The sequence below is a fragment of the Barbus barbus genome (genome assembly GCF_936440315.1).
Source record: "Barbus barbus genome assembly, chromosome: 33".
Taxonomy (NCBI): domain Eukaryota; kingdom Metazoa; phylum Chordata; class Actinopteri; order Cypriniformes; family Cyprinidae; genus Barbus; species Barbus barbus.
The window spans coordinates 23672855-23698379 of record NC_136761.1 but is presented as its reverse complement, the minus strand read 5'-3'; positions in this window follow the sequence as shown (position 1 = coordinate 23698379).

Sequence of the window (25525 nt, the reverse complement as noted above, 5' to 3'; positions counted from 1 at the left end):
CCTTTTTTTCTTTTTCTCTTCTGTAACATCCTTCTGGCAACCCGCCTGTGCTCCAACACCACCCCCTACTGAGGGAGACAGCCCCCCAACCACAAAGCAACCCCTTTCAAATAAATGCCCACTTACCCCCTGCAGCACCCTCTAATTTGTGTACATGGCTGTAAGCTCACACAAATATAGTTTTGAGAGTAAACAAAGCAAATTGGGTTACTTCACTTGGAGATAATTTTTCTGTTTTAATATTACTTTATTGTTAATGTTAATGTAATTAATCTCAAATTTCTTTTGTTGAACTCACCTTTATGTTTAGTGGATTTCTAACCTTGAAAAGCAGATTTATAATAATAGTCAAATTATTGAAAGTAATAGTCATTATCATTATTATTATTCTTTCGTTCATTTTCTTTATGCCAATCCAATTATATGCATTTAACTCCAATAATATTTCCATCCACTCTTAACCAAAAGGCCCCAGTACTGCTTTGTAAGCTAATCACTTGTAACTTTATAAGTTCAGGTTTTTAATGAGCTAATTTGCATTTCAGGAATTAATCAAAATTGATTAAATAATTAACGATGCAATACATCTTACTCAAAATTTAACAAATGCGGTTTAGGAACGTGCACACAAAGCCGTGCTTGCATTTACAGTGACATCATTAACCCTGAAACTTGCCACTGTTATGAATGATGATGCAAGCAAAGCAATCAGGAAATGCTCATTGCACATCAAAGACATCGATAAACCTCCCGTCATCTTCTGTCATCGTAAGTAATGGCCTGTTACATGTTCTAGAATGTCCGTTGCCATGCAGCAATTAGGAGAAAAAGAATATGTCGCCTACATTGTGGTTAGTGAGGCGAAATGCCTCCTCCACACTCATTCCAGCATGTAGCAGTGCAGTTTACCAAAGCAATTTGCCCTTTACCAAAGCGATGCTTCTAAAGGAGTCAGATTAGATTATTATAAACCCATGTTGTTCCCCCATGTACCTCATTCCTGGTGGAAACTAGCGGGTCTGTACGATTTAGGAGCTAAGGAGAATTAGGACTTCAGTTAATCTTCACAAAATACCCTCTGCCAGGCTACCTCAGAGATGAGGGTTCAAAAAAGCAGCTTCAACACTGCTGACATCGGTGTTCTTCGCTCAGAACAGTTGGGGGGGAAGTAAATTAACTCCTGCATCTCAGTCACGTCCAAACGTGAGCACATTTGGCTCTCCCGCAAACCCTGAGAAAAAAAGCTTCTAAGGGAGGGGCCATTGTGTCCTACCTATGCTTGGCCTCATGCTGGTTCTAACAGTCTCATCTGCTTACAAGCACACCTTTGCTCTCTGTGACTCTCTAAGCCTTGGTGAAATTCGAATAGCAGCAGGTGTGGATTGAGGGAGAGGATTGCCTTGCCCTTCTCATTTGGAGTCAGAAGAGAAACTCCGGCTCATAAATATACAGCGTTCGGTGGAATTGGATTGCAGCCGAGGGGTGAAATATTGAACATCCATGTGCACCCATACAGAGTGCAATATTTCATGCTTCCACATCATTTTAGTATGGCATTGGCTTTGTTGTCTTGTGGAATTTACAAGTTGATATCTTTGTTGAACCTCCTCTGAGCTCTGACTGCTGGCCCATCCTGGACTTTTCTCTCTTTTACCGGCTTTCCAACAAACACATACATATTATTTTGCATGCAAACTTACACAGGCGCAGCATGACTATCATCGTTTTCCATCTTTGGCTTCCAAAACCATGTGTTTACATGCAAAAACAGCCATTATTTGGCTCCTCAGGCGTGATGTGGTGTGGTATCTGCAGGAGAGAGACTGATAGACTGCTCTCTGACATGAGGTGACTTTGGCGTGTTGTTTGCATGTAAATGTGGGTCTCCTGTGGAAACATTTTCTCATATGACTAGTTGCCTAGTCCCAGCCTCACACGGCATGTCTGTAGACCACCCACCATCGATTTCTTAATGGTCTAATGCATAATTCTCATAAAATATGGAAAGATTTATCTCAATTTAGCAAGCTCTGATCTGACTTCACACAAATTCTGGGAGTAATTGACACTGGAGATCAGAGTAATGAATGCTGAAAATTCAGCTTTGCATCACAGGAATAAATGGCATTTTAAAATATATTACAAAAATGCCTATTCAAAATATCACTGTGCTTACAATCAAATGAATGCAGCCGTGGTAAAAAAATAAGACTTCTTTCAAAAACATTTTACAAAACAATATTACCGACCCCAAACTTTTGAATGGTTGTATGTGTAATAGATATGCAAGTTCTTGAACACATCTGGGGGTTCATATGATCACATGTGGTCTGGGATTACAAGGACAATCAGCTGTCCTTCCTGTCTCTGTAGCATTGTCTGACGTTACAGACGTTACAGTTTATTGCAGTCCTCATCGCTCTCTGCAGCATGTTCATGCAGGTGATTATGAACAATGAACAACTTTCTTCTGGTGTTTTTCAGAGTCAGCGGAAAGATCTTTTTTTGTCATAAGTCACTGGAACTATGACATTAATTTTCTACTGCCTGCAAACTTGCATTAAGAACTTTTCCAAAGGTTCATGTGCAATAAAATATTTAATTCATCGAATAAGCATGAACAACATTGTTTAAACACTTTCTAATAAAGATCTGTAAAGCTTATTTGAGTTTTACAAAATTATCTTTAAAAGACATCATCCTGAAGGTTTTTGTTTGTTTGTTTTGTTTGTTTTTGTTTGAGTTCTGTATATAAATTGTTGTTGGTATCAGTAACATTTTGAATGTTTTTTTTTAAAGACGTTTCTTATGCTTATTTGTTTAAAAAAACAGTAATACTGTGAATTATTATAGCAATTTAAGATAACAATTTTCTATTATAATATTCTTTAAATATAATTTAGTCCTCCTGTAATGCAAAGTAGAATTTTCATGAGCCATTTGATCCTTCAGAAATCATTCTAATATACCGATTTATTATCGGTTTTGGAAACAGTTGTGCTGCTTCATTTTTTTTAACCTCTGATATGTTTTTTCAGGATTCTTTTATGAATAAAAAGTTAAAAGAGCAGCTTTTTTTGTAGTATCATATCTTGTAGTATATACAAATCCATACAGTATATTCCATGTTCTCTGCACTATTGAGTGAGAATTGAGAAGTGGATCTGCTTCTTTAGACTGTGCAAGTGCCAGCTGGCACCTTCACACTAACTCATGCCTCGCTCTCTCTTTTACTTCCACTCTTTTACTTTGTCTGACTCACAGGCAAATCAACAGTTGGTAACAAAAACTAAAGGTGGGTTTGTGTGAGAACAAATGGTCAGTGTTGTGGCAATGCTGAAATTGTATCTTTGAGGCCAATACCGACCGAACCATGGATTAAAGCCGACTGATCTTGGTTGCGGGACAAGGAAAACAACTCTATGCTGAGTGGTGTTGGTTTGAAGCAGAGAGAATAACCTCATTGAGAATCACAGCTTGGCACAAAACAGTTTCTCTCTCACTGGCCTCTATCTTGTTGCAGGTGGGGGGCACAAGCCAACATGGACAAAACTGAATGCCTCCCCATCTTTGTCTCCAAACAAATCTGAAGACGGAACACACGCTGTGTCATAACCAAATCAGACAATCACCCGTAGAGTGTAAGAAATGTATGAAATGCGCATTTCAAAGAGCAGCCATGGGGTTTTTCTAACAAGGTGTTCTCAAATAATCTAGCTTTAATGTTCCCAACCCATAGGGAAATATGCAGTAGATCTTCGTTTGGCATTGAATAACGCAGAAACGCTCAACAATGACTCCCTGGTTATGGGCTGTAATTGCATCCCATTTTCGTTCTACCCTGTTCTCATGCCTATTCAAAGTAATGTCATTGCAGGTGCATTAATGCGCTAATGAGAGTGTCAAATTTGTGGAACTGAAAGGCCAAATTTCAGTCACCTTGTTTGTGTGCAGGGCAATACACCCTCTGCCCATTTGTGACATACTGCATCCTCCTACATTTTTTTATCAGGTATGAGGTGGAAATTATTGATCATGACTGACTTGTGCTAAAAGATTTTAGTGAAAGGACTTTCAAAACATCCCTTTCACAAAACATACCAACAGGTAAAAAAAATTGATAAACACAATTTGGCCTTGACGCTGTTGAAGGTGGCTGCAAATGATATAGGATGATACAGGTTTTAGTCTTGGATTGTGGTGCATTTGGTTAAGACAGTGTTCATTGAATTGCTGCTAGAGATAAATAAAATCATGATGACCCCCCCCCCCCCCCCCCTCAATTTTTTCCCTTTTTCAATATATATATATATATATACACATATATATTATTAATATTATTATTATTATTTTTATGTATTCAGTAATACGCATGGTGTGAATAGGCCAGTATGAGCAGTAAAAATTAATAGATCTGTAATGCTGTATTATTGAATTATTACGCGCCTCTGTAAATGGGCATTTTTAAAATTATTATTTTTAATCTAAGTCATCCCAATGGCAAAAAATAATATATTTTACCTGAATTCACCCATGTTTGATTCTGATTGGTCATATGTATAACATATGTCATGTGTCTGTATAACCACTCATCCTTCCTTGGTCTATAGCTGAAGAAAAATTTAACTCCAGACCAGTATTTCATTTGCATTTATTTGCTTATTAGCATAATGTACAGTCAGATGATCACCCTTTCTCGGTATATTTTGTGATAATGATAAGCTCACTGTAAACTGTGTTATTTCTTACATGAACTGAATCCAAACAATTCTGAATATGGCAGATGTTGTATTTTTCTTTTTTTTTCACACTAATTTTCATTCTTCTCACATCTCAAGCAGGTGCACCCGCATGCAGGGCATGTACCTGAGGAGCGAGCACATACTCCTTAAGAAAATTACAGTTGAATCATTCTCTTAGGCTTAATGCGATTCAAGGCTCGTAAGTTCCATCAGCGCTAATATGTACCCGCTCGGACAGATGCTGGAGGCGTTACTCGCATGTATCGGTCAGTTGTCCCTCAGCGTGAATGGTAGCGTCCGATCTCCCTCACACGCGCTCATTCAGCGCACGCCTCTGTTTCGCTTAATCAAAGCAGAAGGTTGTAGAGACTCGCGATCTTACCGTGTTTCGCCGTGTGCGCATTTTAAGACAGCGAGATCCCTACGGACGGTCATCGTCTAACTGACTCTCCATTCAGTGCTTATTAGCTCTCTGCGTTAGGCATTTTATCCGCTATCCGTTGCTTTCACGCGCGATGCTATATATTTAAAGGAATTGACAGGTATATTAAGAAAAGTATCGACTCGTGGGCGTCGCGTTTGGAAGGTGCTCCCCGAGGGAAATAAAAGTTTCCTTCGGGAAATGAACAGGCTGTTCAGCGCAGGTAAGATCTTACATTTATATGTCAAGCTCTGTGCGCTTTTGCCAGCACGCGTCTATGTCCCCGGCTGTTTTTCTACACTTGTATGAATGCTGAAAATGCAACTAAACAACCGTGTCGCTTCACTGACAAAACCTTTTGATTAAACTGACCCTGTCGTGTGATCTTAGTCCTGGTAATGTGGTCTCTCTCGCTGGTTTCATCATCCTCGTTATTTCTGGTGCTTGAGCGGAACGCCAAAAGGACGCGCCGGGCACTTTTTTTCTAGTTTGCAATTGTCTCTCGCGTCCGCTTTGCAGTTTTGTGGGTTTGAAAGCTAGATTGTTGAGAAACAGGCTTTCAGTCCGTGACGGTCGGGTTTAAGGAGACCGCATACCGACACTGTCCATCTATTTGAGAGCGCGCTCTCGTCTGGCGGTGCGCTCTCGGTGAATCGTCTGACCCTCTGCACCTATTTCCCTTCCGGCTATTGACAGCGACGCATAAGGTCATGTATCATCAGCAGCTGCAGAATATGCCAGAAATGGCTAATGGTGTAGCTGCAATTAGTGTTTTATGCTCTGTTAAGGTCAGAAAAGGCGCAGACCACTACTTAGTGTTTCAGCAGGGAAGCAGTGTGTTATTGACTCAGAATTTGCAACAGAATATTCAGTGTTTTGGCTCTCTTACCTTGACTGTTTTGCTGCTATGCATTTAAAGGGACAGTTCATCCAAAAATGAAAATTCTGTCATCATTTATTCACAACTCATGTTGCTCCAAACCTGTACGAATTTCCTCTGCTGGTTAACACATTCTGAAGAGTGTTTTTCCTTGTAAGAACAATGGATGGTGACTGAATATGTCAAACCTCCAAAAAGTATCTTAAAAGTCTACGTGAAGTACATTTCATGTGCATGTGAGGAACAGACCAACAATACCGTAGGCTGTTATTTACTGTCTGAGCTTTCCATAAATCATTTATGGGAATACAGTTGCATCTCAATAAATTAGAATGTCGTGAAAAAGTAAATTTTTTCTTGTAAGTTATATATTTTAGATTAATTGCATGTAAAGTAAAACATTTCAAAAGTGTTTTTGTTTTAATTTTGATGATTCCAGCTTACAGCTGATGAAAGTCAAAAATCAGTATCTCAAAATATTAGAATATTTACATTTGAGTTTCAATTAATGACCATCCCTACAGTATAAATTCCGGGTATCTCTTGTTCTTTGAAACCACAATAATGGAGAAGACTGCTGACTTGGCAATGATCCAGAAGACGAACATTGATGCCCTCCACAAAGAGGGTAAGTCACAGAGGGTCATTACTGAAAGGTGTAGCTGTTTACAGAGTGCTGTATCAAAGCATATTAAATGCAAAGTTGACTGGAAGGAAGAATTTGGGTAGGAAAAGGTGCACAAGCAACAGGGATGACTGCAAGCTTGAGAATACTGTCAAGCAAAGCTGATTCAAACACTTGTGAGAGCTTCATAAAGCGTGGACTGAAGCTGGAGTCTGTGCATCAAGAGTCACCACGCTCAGACGTCTTCAGGAAAAGGGCTACCAAGCCACTTCTAAACCAGAGACAACGTCAGAAGCGTCTTACCTGGGCTGTGGAGAAAAAGAACTGGACTGTTGCTCAGTGGTTCAAAGTCCTCTTTTCAGATGAAAGTAAATTTTGCATTTCATTTGGAAATTAAGATCCCTGAGTCTGGAGGAAGAGTGCAGAGGCACAGAATCTATGTTGCTTGAAGTCCAGTGTGAAGTTTCCACAGTCAGTGATGATTTGGGCTGCCATGTCATCTGCTGGTGTTGGTCCACTGTATTTTCTGAAGTCCACAGTCAACGCAGCCATCTACCAGGAAATTTTAGAGCACTTCATGCTTCCTTCTGCTGACAAGCTTTATGGAGATGCTGATTTCATTTTCCAGCAGGACTTGGCACCTGCCCACACTGCCAAAGGTACCAAAAGTTGGTTCAATGACCAAGGTGTTACTGTGCTTGATTGGCCAGCAAACTCGCCTGACCTGAACCCCTTTGAGAATCTATGGGGTATTGTCAAGAGGAAGATGAGAGACACCAGACCCAACAATGCAGATGACCTGAAGGCCGCTATCAAAGCAACCTGGGCTTCCATACCACCTCAGCAGTGCCACAAACTGATCACCTCCATGCCATGCCGAATTGAGGCAGTAATTAAAGCAAAAGGAGCCCCTACCAAGTATTGAGTATATATACAGTAAATGAACATACATTCCAGAAGGCCAACAATTCACTAAAAATGTTTTTTTTATTGGTCTTATGAAGTATTCTAATTTGTTGAGATAGTGAATTGGTGGGTTTTTGTTAAATATGAGGCTAAATCATTACAATTAAAAGAACCAAAGACTTAAACTACTTCAGTCTGTGTGCATTGAATTTATTTAATACACGAGTTTCACAATTTGTGTTGAATTACTGAAATAAATGAACTTTTCCACGACATTCTAATTTATTGAGATGCACCTGTACATGAAAGAAGTTTTGATGTCAGATGATTCATTTATGATAAATTATTTGGTTAAAAATGGTGGAGAAGCTGTTAGCCAGATGAGCCTTTTTGTGTAAGTGCTATACCAAGAAAGTGGTTTTTCATGGTTAAATTGAAGTCATGTGTCTAATGGATAAGTTAATCCAGCAAAGAGCAGTTTCCAATTAATGTTTTGCAGCGGCAGTTATGTGTTTGGATATAGAATACCATGTATTTGTGCACTTTAGATAGATGGCTGTGATGGCAAAGAGAAAGCATTGATTCTTCTCGTTTATCTTTGAAGTGATGCATTATGCACAGGTGCAATTTTTTTAACACCTATTTCCCTTCAGAATGTGTAATACTGTGGAATAACAGCTGAATTAATGGTTATATTACATGGAGCAAATGGCTACGACTGGCGGTGTGAATGGGAAAGGGATCGTCCATTTAGAAATGAAAATTGATTTAATTTTGTATGACTTCTGTGGAATGTAAAATAATATTTTGAAGAATATTGGTTACCAAAAAAAGTTTCGGTCCCCATTGAGTTCCATTTTATGGACAACAAATTCAATAGTTACCAAAACTTTCTGGTTACCAACATCTTTCAAAATATCTTCTGTGCTTCACCAAACAAAGAAATCCATACATAATTGGAATGACATGAGGCTGAGAAAATGATGACAGAATTTTAATTTTTAAATCTCTTTAGGTACCGAATGTCCAACTACAAGGTTTAAAGAACCCTCTCGTTCTCTCCTCGAAACGCTTGCTCAAGTTCTTTCCTTTTAGCTATCTCATAAGAAAGTGGAATAACTTTACTGAACGATTAAGAATCATAGCTGTTATCATCTCATGTTATACTATCTTAGCGTTGGCTGAATGTCCCTTACTATGTGACAAGTTCAAAGTAGGTGAGTTAATGTACTTATTGATATTGCTGCGCTTCGATATGAATGAGGCGGTCAGAAAATAGATAGAAAAGATCATGAGATGGAAGCTCCCTGCTGGGCATCTGGCTTTCATTCTTTCGCGCTATCTCCCCCTGATCCTTCCCTCCGCCTGATCCCCCTCTCATGTACCGTATCTCTCAATTAGAGCTCAAAATCAAATGGACACCAAGTAGAGATCAGCTGAGGGCGAGGAAGTGAGAATGTGTCATGTTTGAACAGAGTGAGTCAAATCTTCTTCAGTTTTCACAGATACAGACTAACAATCTGGCCAACTGCATATTTGTGCCTTCCTTCTTAAAAACCCACACGCAGTTTCAAGGGGATGAAGATTGGGCCGATTATCCCACTATCCAGTTGGCACCTGCCAGACATTGTTATCAGCCTCTTGGTACCTGGTGTGTGCAAAAGCCGACAGAATATTTAGATGTAAGCAGTATATGTGTAGATAACTCTCAGCACAAGCACGCACACCCACTCTGAACGGCTAAACGGCTTTAACGCCGGACAGCCGTGCATGTCATACACAATCCCTCATCCTGGCCCAGTTGGCACAGTGTAACTCCAGCTAACATGGCAGAGCAAGCAGTGAAGAGCCGATCACACTTAGCAGTGCTCACTCTCTCTCTCTCAGTTAGTGTGTGCGTGTTTGTGTGTGGCCTTAACCCCCTTAAGCTCACAGACTGGCTTGTTGCCTTCTTTGGGCCGCAAGCAGCGCGGCTCTCTCCACAAACTCCAAAATGAGAGCAGATGCTCGACTCAACCCGGCTCTGCTGAGCACCTTTGCTGAATGTAAACTCCTTCTGTTTGCGTCCCCTGTACCCTGAAGCCTCACATCGTAAGACTGTCGGTTTTCACGCTTAATGTAAAAACATGTTAACAAACAGCAACAAATGTCCAACTTGTTTAAATATATGCTTTAGTCTCAGCTTCCATGTTCTTCTAGGTGAATGATTCTTAAAGCTTCAAGGCCACCTCAGATCAAATCAGAACATTTAAATAAATCAAACCAATGTACACACTGAGAAAAATCAAAGTCACTTTGAGCAACCACTTTGTACAACTTCCTTTCATCTGTGGAACAAAATGATAATATTTTGAAGAAACAGTATTGATTTCTGTTTTATGGACAAGTTTTTGTGCAAGTTTACAAGTTGTTTAACATTTAACAAGTTGTTTAACATTTGGGAACATATTTATAATATGTAAATATGTGTGCAGTGTATATATATATATATATATATATATATATATATATATATATATATATATATATATATATATATATATATATATATATATATATATATATATATATATACACACACACTGCACACACACACTGCAAACATACTGTACATATACATACACATATACACACTATAATAATAATAATACCTCTTGAACCTGTTTTCAGAAAAGCATTGAGTCTAATAAACGAAGTGTCTGCATCTTTCTTTCTTTCTTACATTTATTTATTTGTCTTCTGTAGACACTTTTTTAAACTGTTGTAGATTTACTGTATTCCAATGGCTTGCTATAATGTGTGTTTATGAACTATATTCTGTCTCTTTTTATGTGTGTACACACAACTTCAGATCTGGGTTAGCTCTGACAGTATTTATTTATACCCACACTGGCATCTCCCACATTTGAGGACACACCAGAGCATCAGTCTTCATTACTGTCAACATAAGCCTGACCCTTTTCAACCAATTAGCATTGTTAAGCAAAACTCTAGTTCACGCTTGTGTGAGTGTGTTGTTGTAGATGTGTTTGGGTGTACATATTGGCTCGGCTGATGTTGCAAAGTCCATTTGCAGTTATAGGAGTGTCTGCATCATCATCAAGCCCCCCTCCCCAGTCCTGCGTCCTTCAGCCAGGTCCGTGGCGTGTGAAGGAGAGCTGGGAATGAGACCAGATAGATGGGGTGTGTGCGGGGAATGGAGTATTTGTCCGAGGTGTGAAGATGCACTAATGGATGAGTGTGTGTGCGTGTGTGTTCATACTTGTTGTCAGTGTTTTGGCTTTTGACTTGGCATAAACTGCCAGTTTTAAAATGCTGTCTCACAGGAAGTCACAAAATGTTTGTGTGTGGTGTGTTGACACATTAGGTGTATGGCCTCTCCCCTGTCGAGCACTCTGACAGATGCAGCCTGTGATTCCAGTCCTCAGCAGATTAAGAGATTACAGTGTTGGGTGGGAGTGTATAATAACCCTAATGCATCTAAAACCACATTCAGACACGGACAGCTGAGAACATCAGAGTGATGATGAACTATATCTGCACTATTCAATATCTCTTCATGATAGGTCAGGCCGACGCTGACCACAGAGTTAACGGCTAATAGTTTGACTTCTAGTCAGGCCGGGACAGATGAGGCTTACCTCAACATGGCACAGCTCAAGTTGCTGTTGATAAGCGTTAACTAGGTGACGGTGTCAAATCCATGACCTAGACAGACTTACAACTATAGCAGCTTAAAAGCAAATTTTAGCACAAGAACAGTCTCTCCTGCACTCATTGCTGCAAAGCAGGATGGGATTGCTATTAGAATGAATTATATACACTACAATTTGAAAGTTTGTGGTCAGATTTTATATTATTATATTATATTACAGATTTTATTTAGAATTAATACAAAGGTGACTTAAATTGATTCAGAAATGTCAGTTAAGACACTTAATACATTTCCATTTCAAATAAATGCTTTTTACCTTTCTGTTTATCAAGAATCCTGAAAAAACAAATATATAAATTTCCACAAAAGTAAGCAGCACAACTGTTTTCAGTATTGATAAAAATAAGGAATGTTTCTTGAGCAGCAAATCAGAAAATTAGAATGATTTCTGAAGGATCATGTGACACTGAAGACTGGAGTAATGATGCTGAAAATTCAGCTTTGCGTCACAGATATAAATGAAATTAAAAAAAAATATTAAAATAGAAAATTATTTTGTATAATATTTCAGCAATGAATGATCAAATTAATGCAGCCTTGTTTTTTTCAAAAACATAAAATATGTATACCAGACCTAAAGTTTTGAATGGAAGTGTATGCTTCTATTCCTGGAAAAGTACCAAAAATAAATACACACAGTATACTTTTTAATAATACTATACTACATGTACCTGTCTCTGCTTGTGCGCTCTACATTCAATAATAGAAAATACGTCAGCACAGAAAAGTTAACTGTGCTTGTCAAACCATTTCATGGGGTCTTTAACTTTTGGGAGCTGGTTCATGAATGTCTGTGCTTCTTTGTATAAACATGGGCTTTAGGCGTTAGCGAGGGAGTTCCTGATTGATGGTGTCTTATTGCAAAGGTAAACTCAATGCTGATTTGGCAGTGGCCCAGGATGCTATCTTCAGTCTGTATCGGAGAGGAAGAGCCCCCTAGACATCTGTCACCAGTGTCTGCCCGCTCTGAAACCTCGCCGCTGGCACTCTGAATTGGTGCTGAGTTACAGCAGAGCTTCCTAAAACCATCATCCGACTGTGATTCCTGACACTGGCTCTTCTATTCAGTGGGGTGAAAGCAAGGGGACACTCAAATGCTGCTCTATCTAAATTTATACATTTGTGTTACAGATCCAAATTTCCATGCTATAACCGTAGATGTTTACCAGAAACTGACTGAGCCATCGTTTGTACTGTATTATCGACATGTTGTCATTAAAAGCTTATTCAGTACTCTCTCTTTCTCCCCTCATTTCTGTTTTGGCTCCTGCTGTTCTGGCTGATTGTTACTTTAATTTGCCGTTCTTGATGGATGGTACATCTCTTTGCATTCTGCTTTTTACAGGTGTTTTTTTAAAAGAAGTCAATTTCAATCAATTTAACTGGGGAAAAAAATCATACTGCCCCCAGACTTTTGAAGGACAGCATATATGTACAGTATATATAATAACAAATATATAAATTAATGAATAATTCAAAATGGTTTGAGTTATGACTATATTGACTGAAATAATTGAATTATTATATCACAAAGATTTTTATGCTGTGAGTGTACATGTTAACAGGAAGAAGATGGAAAATTGAGAGAACAGATAGGGAGACGGGGGATTTTTTTAGGGTATAGATCAGCTAACATCTCTTGAGACTCTAGACAAAGGTAATTAAATAAACTCAGATGTTTCTACAGCTAACATGATGTTTAATTCATTAAATTCTTAAGAGTTTTTTTGCAGTTCTGTTTAAAGGAATAATGAATGAAGAATAATATAAGAAGATGAGAACAAGAAGCCTGCGCCTTAAAAGATATGGCTATTTGCTGATTAGTAGTGCTTTAAGGCAAATTAATAAATGATAACTTATTTAGATGACTTTAAACTCTCATAAATGCTTTTGTATCTTTATTATCTATAGCTAAATGAGTAGTATAAAAAGAAAACCAAAGTTTCCCTGGTTTCTGGTAAATACATCATCACATTTGTGTACTCATTTTGTAAATGCATTCATTCCGATGTTACCTGAAGAAAGCATAAACACCCAGACCTCCATTTAAAAGATGAAATTCTGCAGCTGCTCTCTCTAGCAGTAGGCCTCCTACAGTGATTAGTGTAAAGGGACGAACAGAATACTAAAATAGGTGACACAGAAACCTGGGGTCACCGCTAAGGGTCTGTAGAGACTTCTTGCAGGTGATAACATCTGTGTTCGTCAGAGAGAGAAAAAAAAAATCCTCAATTGCTCTCTGGAAAAAAAAGCAAAACCCTCCCCATTAGCTTGCTAAAGACCAAATGCATATTCTAATGCTTAACAATGACCTACTGAAACATGAGACCAAAGTCAATGGATTTTGGAAAACGCAAAGGATCATGTACCAACAGAAAACCTCAGACAAATAGAACAACTACAGTAAATCTGTAATCCCATTGGCCTCAATCCCATTTAAATGTGCTGTGATCTGAAAAAGATATTTATGCTTTTCAACACACGATCACACAGGCAGCAGACGTGAAGCAGAAGAAGATCAAATAAATACCTCCTGAGCGCTGCCAGTTTGAGCATCTGCAACTAAACAGGATATTTGGCTTAGGTCAGTGCCAATACAAGAGTTCACATGCTTGTGATTTTAAAGGTGCTATAAACTATTTGGAGTCATTTTACTAACTTTATTCTGACTTAGCCACTGAATTACACCGCCGCACCCTCTGAAGACATGTCAGCAAATCTGAACATGCAAAAAGGGATGAACTGCATTCAGCGGTGAGCATCAATATGCCCTACTCACTTAGAAGGGCAAAGCACTTGAAGTGAGTACTATGAAGAGTGCATGAAGGCAAAATTGCTTTCTTGAACTGACCTGTTGTCTGTACTCTTTGCTAACGACCCTGTGTAAGAGCCCTTTGTGAGGAGATCCAACTGCTCAGTTTAATTTTGAATGACCCTTTGAATGGCGTCTGGTTCCTGTACTGCCATTCAAAGCAAAAATGGGGTTTGGGGTTCGCACCTGTTTCTGAATGGCTGGTTTTCCGGCATACTGTGTGTTTGCTCTTTACAGAGCCTAAAGGTGTTACAGAGACAGATGTGATTATCACCGGACACCTATTTCACTTATATCTGACACATTTTAATCTCAAAAACGCCTACAGGGCTATTAAGATAGAGATGCAATGGCCATTTCCATATTTACCTGACTTGAGATACATGCACTTTGAAAGATATGTAATGTGCAAACCATTTGTGGCAACCATCACGCAGAGAGCAATCTTGCTACTCGCCGCTCCTCACTAATATCACAAGAGAGAGGAAAGAGAGGTCAGGCCCAATGATTTATGGCTGCGATGATGCATCCCGGACCGGAATGATTAATCTCTGCTGGGAACACTTTCAGGAGTACAAGTTTAACCTCTGAACACCCTCTCCCCAAACACAAAACATACACGGACTCTCTCGCGCATGTATGCAGTCATTTCCTGGGACTTAGAGGAGAAAGATCATACCTGGGCACATTTTGTGTGTGATGACCTTCTGTAGCTGTGCTTGTGTCCTTGTTTGTGTATATGTGTGTACCACTTGTAGGGTACCCGTCTAAACCCTTCCACCTTTTTCACTTTTAAACTATTTGTGCCTCGCACACATCAGTGATAGTTACAGTGAAACAGTTTCTTCTATTGATTATAGGTGCTAAAAGCATTTGTGTTATGTTCTGTAGAGCAGACTAAAGGGACATTTTTAGGTAGAGAAATGGAAAGCACTGCTAGTTCAGACAAATACTTTCAGCTTTTCAGCGACCTTCTGCAAACTTCCCTTTTGAAGATGAATTACAAAAAGAAAATAGCTAGATTATACTTCATCCTCAAATCAAAAGGGGGGAAAATAGAGGTGACATTTTTCAAGAATAGAATCAAATAAAATCTTTTTTTAAATGTATTTATTTAATAAAATGTCATTAATTTAATTATTTATTTATTACATTGCTATTTATTATTATTATTATTTATATTTATTTATTGCATTGTGATTTTTTTTTGCATTGTGCTTACTTGATGTGTAGTTACAATTTACAGTACAGTTCAAAAGTTTGGGGTTGACTAATTTTTATAAACTTTTTTTTTAATTGCTCACCTTGGCTACTTTTTATCATCATCATAATCAATAAATAAATAAATATATAATAAAAAAGTAATATAATGAAACATTATTACAATTTTAAATAATTGTTTTCTACTTTAATATATTTCAAAATGTAATTTATTCCTGTGCAAAGATGAATTTTCATCATCATTACTCCAGTCTACAGTGTCACATGATCCTTCAGAAATCATTCTAATATGCTGATTTGCTGCTCATAAAACATTTTATTATTATCAATTTTGCAAGCAATTATGCTGTTTAATATTTTGATTTTAAAAACTGCACATTTTTCAGCTTTTGTTTGAAATATAAATAATTTATTGCATTAAAAATGGCCCTTTTGATCAATTTATTGTGTCCTTGCTGAATAAAAGTATTAATTTCTTATACGCATCAAGGTAATGAATTATGAACAACCCTAACCCTGTGAAATCTCACTAATACAAACAATCCCAACACAAACTGGCTTCATTTTCTTTATACACATTTTTCAAATACTTTCGAAATATCACATTCTTTGCCATTTTGTAAACCTCACCCTTGAACTGTCAGCTCACAATCATCTGCATTTATGTGTGTGCTTTGACTGCATTGGACAGTCAGCGATTCCGTTGAAAGAAAAGACTTCCTGTTTGATGCACAATAATCTGTACTGCTATTTAAGATTAAACCGTCCTATCTCATTCATCTAGCTTCTTTTACCCACCCTCAGCTGGTACTGAGCATCTCAGCTTTTGTCTGTGTGTGTTTGTGTGTGTGAGTGTGGCTAACAGCTCTCATCTCTTTCATTAATTATGCACGACAGGCTTGTGATGGTCCTGTTGCTGCAGTGCTTTATCAGATAGTGAAGGCCACAGTAACTGATGAGTGTTTATCTGAATGCTCAAGCGGTTTGAACTGATGCATTTTGTTGCATTAATAGATGGGATCTTTTTTATTTTGCCACCAGTACAAGATCAGACAGCAGGTGGGGGTGTGCATGCGTAGTGTTAATCTGTTTGTGTGTGTGTGTGTGTGTGTGTTGTAACCTGGCTATCGGAGCACAGGTGACATGAAACCTCATTCTGCGGTTAGTGCAGGGAAACAAGCTGTTTCTCTCTGAGAAGTTGGCTTACAAGGCTTGACGTCAAAGGTCTGATAACACCGATCTGGAAGCATTTGCTTGAAGAACATGCACGGTAAGATTTCAAAACAACCGTTGTTGATGCTCACTGTCTTCAGAACAGCTCTTTTTTTTTACAACCCTTTCCATATCCTCTCCTCCTTGGCAAAGAAATTTGTCTCTCATTCCCCTCATTACCAGCAGCATGTAAAAGCTGCCTAAACAAACCTAATTAGCTCATTAAGAACCAGTCTTAACTACCTCCTGGGCTTTGTTCACATGCTGCAGACTTCTAAATGTTGTGGCTGATTTACTCTTGTACCGTGTGATTACTTTGCCGTGTTCACAGTATCTCTGGCTGCATCGCCCCAGCGCTGCTCCTGCGTCTTATACCGTACGATTCTCCAGCACTCCCCCACTGAGAGCCTTCCATTACAGAACACACTGACGTTAAATAGGAGATTGCTATCATTAAATTCACATTAAGCGGGCAGTAAAATATTGATATAGAAGTGTGCTGTCGTTTGATTTTGGTGCAGAAAAGGTAAAGAGCATTTCAAATCAGAGATGAGTCAGATGCGTCGTTGAATTTTAATGCTTCTATTACTACTGATGACAGAGCAGGTAAATTGTTTTTTTCTTCTTCCCTGTTTCTAAGTCATTGGTTTTCAGATTGTGATATAATCTGTTCTCGTGGGGAAAACACTGTTAAATATTTGGTGAATGAGCTCGGCGTATATAGACTGAGCTCAAAAGTGTAGCTTATTGTCTGTGATGTGGCCCAGCAGTTGGCATGTGCAGGCTAGAAACACTGAGCCATAGCACTTGAGCGGGAGACCGTGGTTCAAATCTGGCTGGGTGTTATATTCCAATCCTGTCATTATCAATAAAAAGGCAAGTTAAAAATTCAGTGTAGGTAAAAATGTATTATATGTTTTACACCATAGGTGCCCCAAATTTTTATTATAAAGTGTCAACATTTGTGAAAAACATGATCGAGATTCAAATGTTGCTTTATATCAAAATATATAAATTTAAAATTAGCATTTTTGAGCAGTCAAATTTATTTATAACCTCTATATTTCAGTGCAATGAATGAATGAAAATAAATAAATAAATGTTTTCAAACAATCAAATCAAATGCCATTGAGACGGTTCTTTTTTTTTTGAGCTTGTCAAGATGATCAAACGAATTCTATACAAATTCAAAATATTTACGATTTACTTCATAAAGCCGTCTCATCATATTAAGCTGAAATAAAAGTATTTTATTATTGAACAACTTATATACTTAAGATTAAAGTAGTCCTGTAAATAGACACATTCATTTTTAAAAGTGCATTTGTTCCATGTAGTCACTCAAGTAATTATGAGGTAATAAAAACTGCATGTATAACTTTATTTATTATACAAGAAATTAAACTGTAGTTTAAATACAGCAACACACTGCTTATACAGCCTGACTTGTCATGTCAACTTCCCATTTACACTCATTGTAAGACAATCCCTCGCTCACATGTTAAAATTCACTTGAAATCACAGTGAGAGCAGTGTCGTGATTCCAGCGAATCCTCTTTCCTTATTTTCCAGGATTTGCTTTTTTTTAAATCCACGGTTGCCCTTAAGCCTCTCTTCTACTTCTCCATCCAACAAGCTTTACTCCATTAGTAAATTCAGGGATCTGGGAGAAGCATGGGAATAATCTCGTCCAGTACACAAACTCGGTCATATCAGTGTAACCAGGCTCGATCGCGGTGTCGGGTAAAGAATAGATTAAATGTCTCAGCTGATTATAATCTGATCCACCCTACGGCTGTGCTATTCATATTTGGTGTTTACAGAAAGCGGATGAAAGGTAAATCGACAAAAAAAACACTTTCGCTTTGATATTGCATCATCCTGACATAAAAACATATATGATGTAATAGCTTGAAGTAACAGATTTAGCAGGCTACAATGGATTCGCAACACGATGCTATGCACGCATGTGTATTTGTAATACTTTTGCCTCTGCCAGTTAGCAGTGTTTAATCCTTGGCAGTTTAATTAAGTCGGAGCTGTAATTAAATAGGCAGGTGCTAATTTGTCTTAAGTCTTCAGTTATTGGGTCAGTATGTGACTGTGTGAGTGTGCTGGCGAGCCTTACGCTTGTTTTGGCACTCACATGCACTTCTCATTGTCCAATCACGTTGTGTTTATGTGGCGAGGTATTGAGGGGCAGAACTGCGCTCTATTTGCTTGTGTAGATAGAATATTACGAGCGATGGGCCGACAGACTCCATTTAAAGCAACAGCTAGTCATTTGCACACAAAACAGCCTCTTCTGCAAGGGTTCTATTGAATTTACATGCCGATCGATTTTGATATTTGCTGACAAGGGTGCTTTTTTAAGTACTTTGTGTCTCGTAGCCGGCAGGTCATTCCGGCTGGCCTATAGATTGCACATGAAATAGGTCTTTGTGTTTGATGAGTCCACTGGCTTGCCCTGGGCTCACCTCTCGATGTGTGTGCGAGAACGATCCGTCTCAGCCTTAGGGACCCAGACTGGCTTCAGTGTGCGTATTGATCTATTACCCCTCAGAAGCCCCTCACGCTTTTACCCCACAGACTTGCACGACACCAAACCAAATCTCTGTGTCTCCTTTTCTGTATACATGAGTAGTCTCTCTCTCTTTCTCCCTGCCTTCGGGCTTTAGACTCTTTCAGCTCCTGCTCTCTGTGTTGGCCCTCATATTGATGTAAATTGTCATGCTATTGGATTGTTTATCTGTCGGTTTGGCTCCGAATGGAGTGTAAGTGACAGGTTATACTCTACGCTGTAGTGTGTGAAGAGAGCACTTCAGATGAGCTGCCTTTTCTTTTTTTTTTCCAAGAGGAGCCACAAAATGAAGTGTACCTGGACCTGGGCTCCTGGAGGATGTGATGTCGCGACACATCACGCAGCTGACCTTCCCGTTGCGCCGCTGAACTCAAATTAAAAATTAATCTATAGTGTAAAGTCACCCAAGGTTAATGAATTATGAATCGGTGCTAATCTGCACAAAATCAAACTGGAGGAATTCTTAATGTACATCTTTGTTAATTGTGTTTTAACACTGCCTGTGACAGTCGGGTCGACCCTCCGGTGTTTATTCTCTCTTGCAACATTATAGCAAAAGCTGATCTGCATTACAAATATACCACATTACCTGAATAACCACGTAATGACAAATTCACACATTTCCCCAAATGCTCACATTACCACCACACGCAATGCAATTTTGTACTGTGAATGGGTTTGAAAGCTGCTTTTCAGTGTTACATTTCTCATATCCTGTAGGTTTGTAGATTAACTAACTTTCCATTGAGTGTTAACATCCCATTCTTCCTCATCAGTGGTCAGCTGGCGCATGTAGCTCAGGAAGTATGAAACCTGGTGTTTAAAGGGATAGTTCATACTGTAAATCCAAACAACAAAATTACCTTTGAATTAATTTCCCTCAAATATGCCTAAAGTTCATTGTACTTAATAATAGAAAAAAGTTATATGAACACAGTATATTAAGCTGAACTTGAACTGAATGAGTAGCAGCAGATTTCCAGTTCCCAGCATGCTTTGAGTTAGACTGTAGAAGGGGAGTTAATATTAAAGTTAAGTGTGATTTTGTGTGTTTTTGTGCAAGATTAATACAGAGATGTGTAAGTGTTTAGCGTTCTGTTATGTTGGGATTATAAGGGTTTTCTGTTATTCTGCAGTTTTGATTTAACATTCTGGTAGAAGAGTACAGCCTGAGGTTAAGTCAAGAATGGGCTGCAAATCCTTGAGAATATATATGCTGTATTTTGCTTAAAGGGTTAGTTCACCCAAAAATGAAAATTCTGTCATATTTGTCATATGTAATTACTTACCCTCATGTTGTTCCAAACCTGTAAGACCTTTGTTCATCTTTGTAACATAAACTAAGATATTTTTGATGAAATCTGAGAGTTTTCTGTCCCTGCATAGACAGCAACGCAATTACCATGTTCAAGGCCCAGAAAGGTATGAAAGACATCGTTAAAATGATCCATGTGACATCAGTGGTTTCACCTTAACCTTTTGAAGGTATGAGAATACTTTTTGTGTGCAAAGAAAAACAAAAATAATGACTTTATACAACAATTTATTCAACAATTAATACATTTTAAAACATTTCAGGTGTGTTGCTGTCTATTCAAGGTCAGAAAGCTCTCGGATTTCATCAAAAATGTCTTAATTTGTGTTCTGAAGATGAACAAAGGTTTTACAGGTTTGGAATGAAATGAGGGTGAGTAATTAATGACAGGATTTTCATTTTTGGGTGAACTTTAACTGTATATATGCAAGACTATAATGGCAATAACTTTGCTAGTTACATTCGCACATGCAAATTTGTCATTGCTAGCAGGCAGTTAAGCACAGAAGAGTTGAGTTAATGTGAGGTTTGTGCAATCAAATTGGAAGTTAGTCAGTAGTACAAAAATGACTAACCTAATCTTTAAGTTTGTTAACGTATTAGCGTTGTAATATCTGTAATTTAAACTCAAACCTGTATGACTTTGAAGCACAAATGAAGATGTATATTAAATTCTATATTATTTGTAAATGTTAATCAGTAAAGTCAGGGTGAAGTTTATAGTGACGTGCTGATAATCCTGTTTGTCTCTCAGTGCTAGATTAGGTCTGGTCCCACAGTTAGAGGAAGCTTTTCTTTGTGTACTCAGAAGCTGCGTCTCAATAGAATTACACGCACCCTGGCTTCCAGTCACGCTGGGAAACTCTCAATGAAGTGTGAAAGTTCGACACACGTCCACTGCAGACCCCTTCAGACACAGTAAAGCATACAGAAATGAAAAGTGCACATGTGTATGTACACGCAGGTTTGCACACAAGCTTGCTTTGTGAACACTGGTGGTAAAACTGGTCAGGGATTTGTCAGATTAACAGCTGACTCCAGTGTCAGTTTGGGGGCAGAGAGATTCTGGGAAAAACACACACACACACACACACACACACACACACACACGTGCACACACACAGCCACACATACATATACAAGTAGAGTTCACACAAATTTGCCATAGCTCTTGATGGAACGGTGTTTTTCTATATCTATATTTATATTTCTAGGTGTATTGGTTTGCTTAATCATATTTTTTCCCCCTGAACTACTGACTTTTAAAGTGGGAAGCATGAAGAATAATAATAAAATAAAACGTAAAAATAAATACATTTGTAGAACATGAATTCAAAGAAATGGAATCCCAGTTACCATTACTAATTAATTTATGTGGAGATATTTTAAATAGATTAGATTTTTGTATTTTTTTGCAATATATTTGTGTTTAATGGGTGTTAAAATCTATAATTGATTGTTGCCAATTGATTTCCTATATCTGTTCTAGTGTTATGGCTTTCATATAACTTCGCTGTCAATTTCTTTCTAGTCACAAAATAAAATAATCTCCAAAATCAATTTTCTATGTCCATTTATTTTATTTTTATTGTGTGTGTGTAATAAGCTTCACACTGGGTTCCTATTGGGTTTTATCTTTTATTTTGCGGTAGCGACCGATGTATCTGGTGAATTGTTCCACATTTTTACTTTGAGATTCAAGCATTATTTAAAGCAAATTTCTTTGAGCTTTTAAAGTGAACAAAAAAGGAAAATCACAAATGTTGTTGTACTAGCTAAATTGCCTCTGAAATTAAATTGCTTTTAGCTGCAGAGTCTTCTTTTTTTTTAATTGTGTTGTGCTAGTCTATGTGGCATAATTGGCATGATTGTTTTTTTTCTTTCTTTTTTTATCAGTCGGAGGAAGACGACAAACATTCGACTCCTGTTCTCCCTTAATTCTTTCCTCCTCTAGATGTAAGTAAGTTGATTTTCCTTTACTCATATGTCACTACAGGCTTATTGGACCAGCTGGCCCGTCAGTCTGTGTGTGAGTGTGATCTGCTTTAGTGAGCTCTGCCGCAGCTGTCAAGCTGACGAGTGAAACCCTGCTGTCCACAATCACACCCGATCAGCTCAGATGTGTCCGGTCTCACACCGTACGGCTACCGGGCTGCATTAGTGAGGATGTGCCACAGGAGATGCTTTGCCACTGTAACAAACGTGTTTCCTTGGCAAGAGCATTTCAATAATGTGCTCCAACAACAACAGAAGTAAGTTAGACAGCTCCAGGCTGTTCAACAGCATTGCTGAAAATAAACACAGGTATTACTATTTTTATGCCGCGCGCTGTGAAGGTGTAGCCTATAAATCTCTTTGGAGCTTTTTAGATTGTTAGATTTTTATGGATGAACAATGTGCTGTGAAAGAACAGCGTGTTAGTGTGAGATTTTTGCATTCGTAGTCACACCAGTGTGTGTGTGTGTGTTTGTGAGATGGCTCTGCTCTGTTCCTAAAGGTGGTTGACAGCTGTGTGTATGAGTCAAGCGCTACATTTAATTCAGCTTGTGTACAGACATGAAAGCTTGCAGAGATGACCTTGCTGCCATATATTCGGGAACAAATGCACAGAAACAGAAGGCATGAGCCCATTGGTTTCTGGACCAATGTATTTGCACATATCAGAATATAAAAGCCATGTGGAGGTCTGTTTGATAGTTTTTGGCTTTTTGTCATTATTGGGATGTACATGGACAAAAGAGGGAGAATTTTTATATTACATAAGATATTTATATTATTATTATAATTAGTTTTTTTTTATTTTCATTAGTACAGTGGAAAACATTAATACTGTTCATTAAATTGTAAGTTTATTTAGTTAGTCAGGTTGTACATGGACAAAGCGGGATAATTTGATGAAGGAAAAAAAAAAAAAAAAAAAAAATATATATATATATATATATATGCTGTCAATCGATTAAAAAATGTAATCACGTTAATCACAGTCCTGGACTGTGATTAATCGCAGATTTAATATACTAGGATTTACCTGTAAATGTGTTGAAATAAAGGAATGCATGACAAACTAGTTTAAGGAAACAGAACCTTTCACATCCACGACAGGTATGAGACATAATCCTTATTATTCTTTTGTTTTAATTCAGCCATTATCAGCCTTTATACTGACAATAAAACATTTACAAAGCCACATCGCTTCAATCCCAGTACACATTTACCCAACTATTATCAAAAGTATTTCTAAATAAATACAACAAAACATTTTCTTGCGACCTTACATGAAGTATTGTGATAAAATGCATTATGAAGAAGAATTGGACTGTTCTGTAGGTGCATTAGAGCTAACATTGGCATCATGCTACATAAGACAATTTATGTACACTTTTACTCAGAACTCACTTTAAACCACCATCGAGTGTTTGTAATAACGTCCTTTTGCGATCACATGTGTATATATACACTTCGGGTGGCCGCGGTACATTATAAAAGTAGCCCAAAAAAACACAACCTGCGGCTCTGTAATTTTTCCCACGACTGTATTTTCAAAATAGCCCAATTGTGTGGGGAAACCGTGACCCTGGCAACACTGGTTCGCTGTACCCTTATCAAATATGAGTATACATATCTCTCGCACACTGTCGCTCTCTCTCTCTCGGACACACTCGCTCTCTCTCTCTGCGTTCGCTACACTTTTGTCTAGCCCGGCGCCTCATAATCACACAATCTCTGCATCCCAATGTGCATACTATCCCCTCTATCTTCCCTAAATTTAGGATGGATAGTGTGCACATTGGGACGCAGGCAATGATTACCTTCCGCGCTGCCATGATGGCAAGAAGTTGGGGTCAAACCTTATCAAACGTTCAGTTGCGTTAAAAAACATTAAGGTGTTAAAGTTTTAGATTAATCGAATGCGTTAACATTGACAGCCCTAATATATATATATATATATATGCACACTACAAAAAGTGATAAGTTGACTTAACTTAAAAAAAAATGAGGAAACCCCTTGCCTTAAAATTATCAAGTAAATAATAATTAAAAAAAAGTTTTTTTCATTATAATTTACTTAAGGTTTCCTCAATTTTTTAAAGTTAAGTTAACTTATCACTTTATATATATATATATATATATATATATATATATATATATATATATATATATATATATATATATATAAATTATTAAATTATTCATCCATTTTTATAAGTTTATGGCTTTTTGTCATTAGGGTAAAGACGGGGAACTGGATAAAATTTTTTACATTAAGTTAAATGTAACTATACATATCAATAATTTATATTAATATTAGGCTTAATAATATAATATAATATAATAACGGGAAAATAAATAAAAATAGATCCAGTTCCACTTAGCTTAGCTAAATATTCTGTTTCCCTGTTGTCCAAACTGATCTCAGAGGTAACATTTCAAAGTCTATCTGTATAAGTGAAAGACAGGAACTATTAAGGAGGAGCATTAGGGGTGCCCATTAACTACAGTGTGAATGAGATGATGCCCTTGATGGCTGGTTGATTGAAAGGTTCCTGGCATGATAATTAATCTTCATTCAGATCAGCACATGGGGTCATTTAGCCTGTACAGGTGTATTTAAAAATCCTGCACCTTTCAGGGCTGCAGTCACTTGGCAAGGTTAGAGTGACAGTTCATCTGAAACAGAATGTGTAATTATAGTCTATTCACATAATACTGCCCATAGAGCAATTTCAATGGTACAGATGTGTGCTTAGTCTCTCAAGGTCTCTTTCGGCACACTGTAGTTGACTCAAGCTTTAGTATCTGTGTTTAAATAAGAGATGTCTTAGAGTTGCAGTAAGTTGTTTGAATGAGACAGACTCTGTAAAGAATAATACTGTATAATTGATGGAACCCTGAACCACACTGCGCAGACTTTATTCAGTGCAAATTTAAACCTGTAAATAGTTTAAAGCTTGTTTATAGATCTTGGGGATCATTAAACACTAGAGCATTTTGCCGAGATCTTTCAAGCTTGTATTAAATGCTGAGATTGTGTCAGATGCTTATGTGTTGATATTAGCTACTATTGAACATGTTTGTGAGACTTTAAATTGGAAGA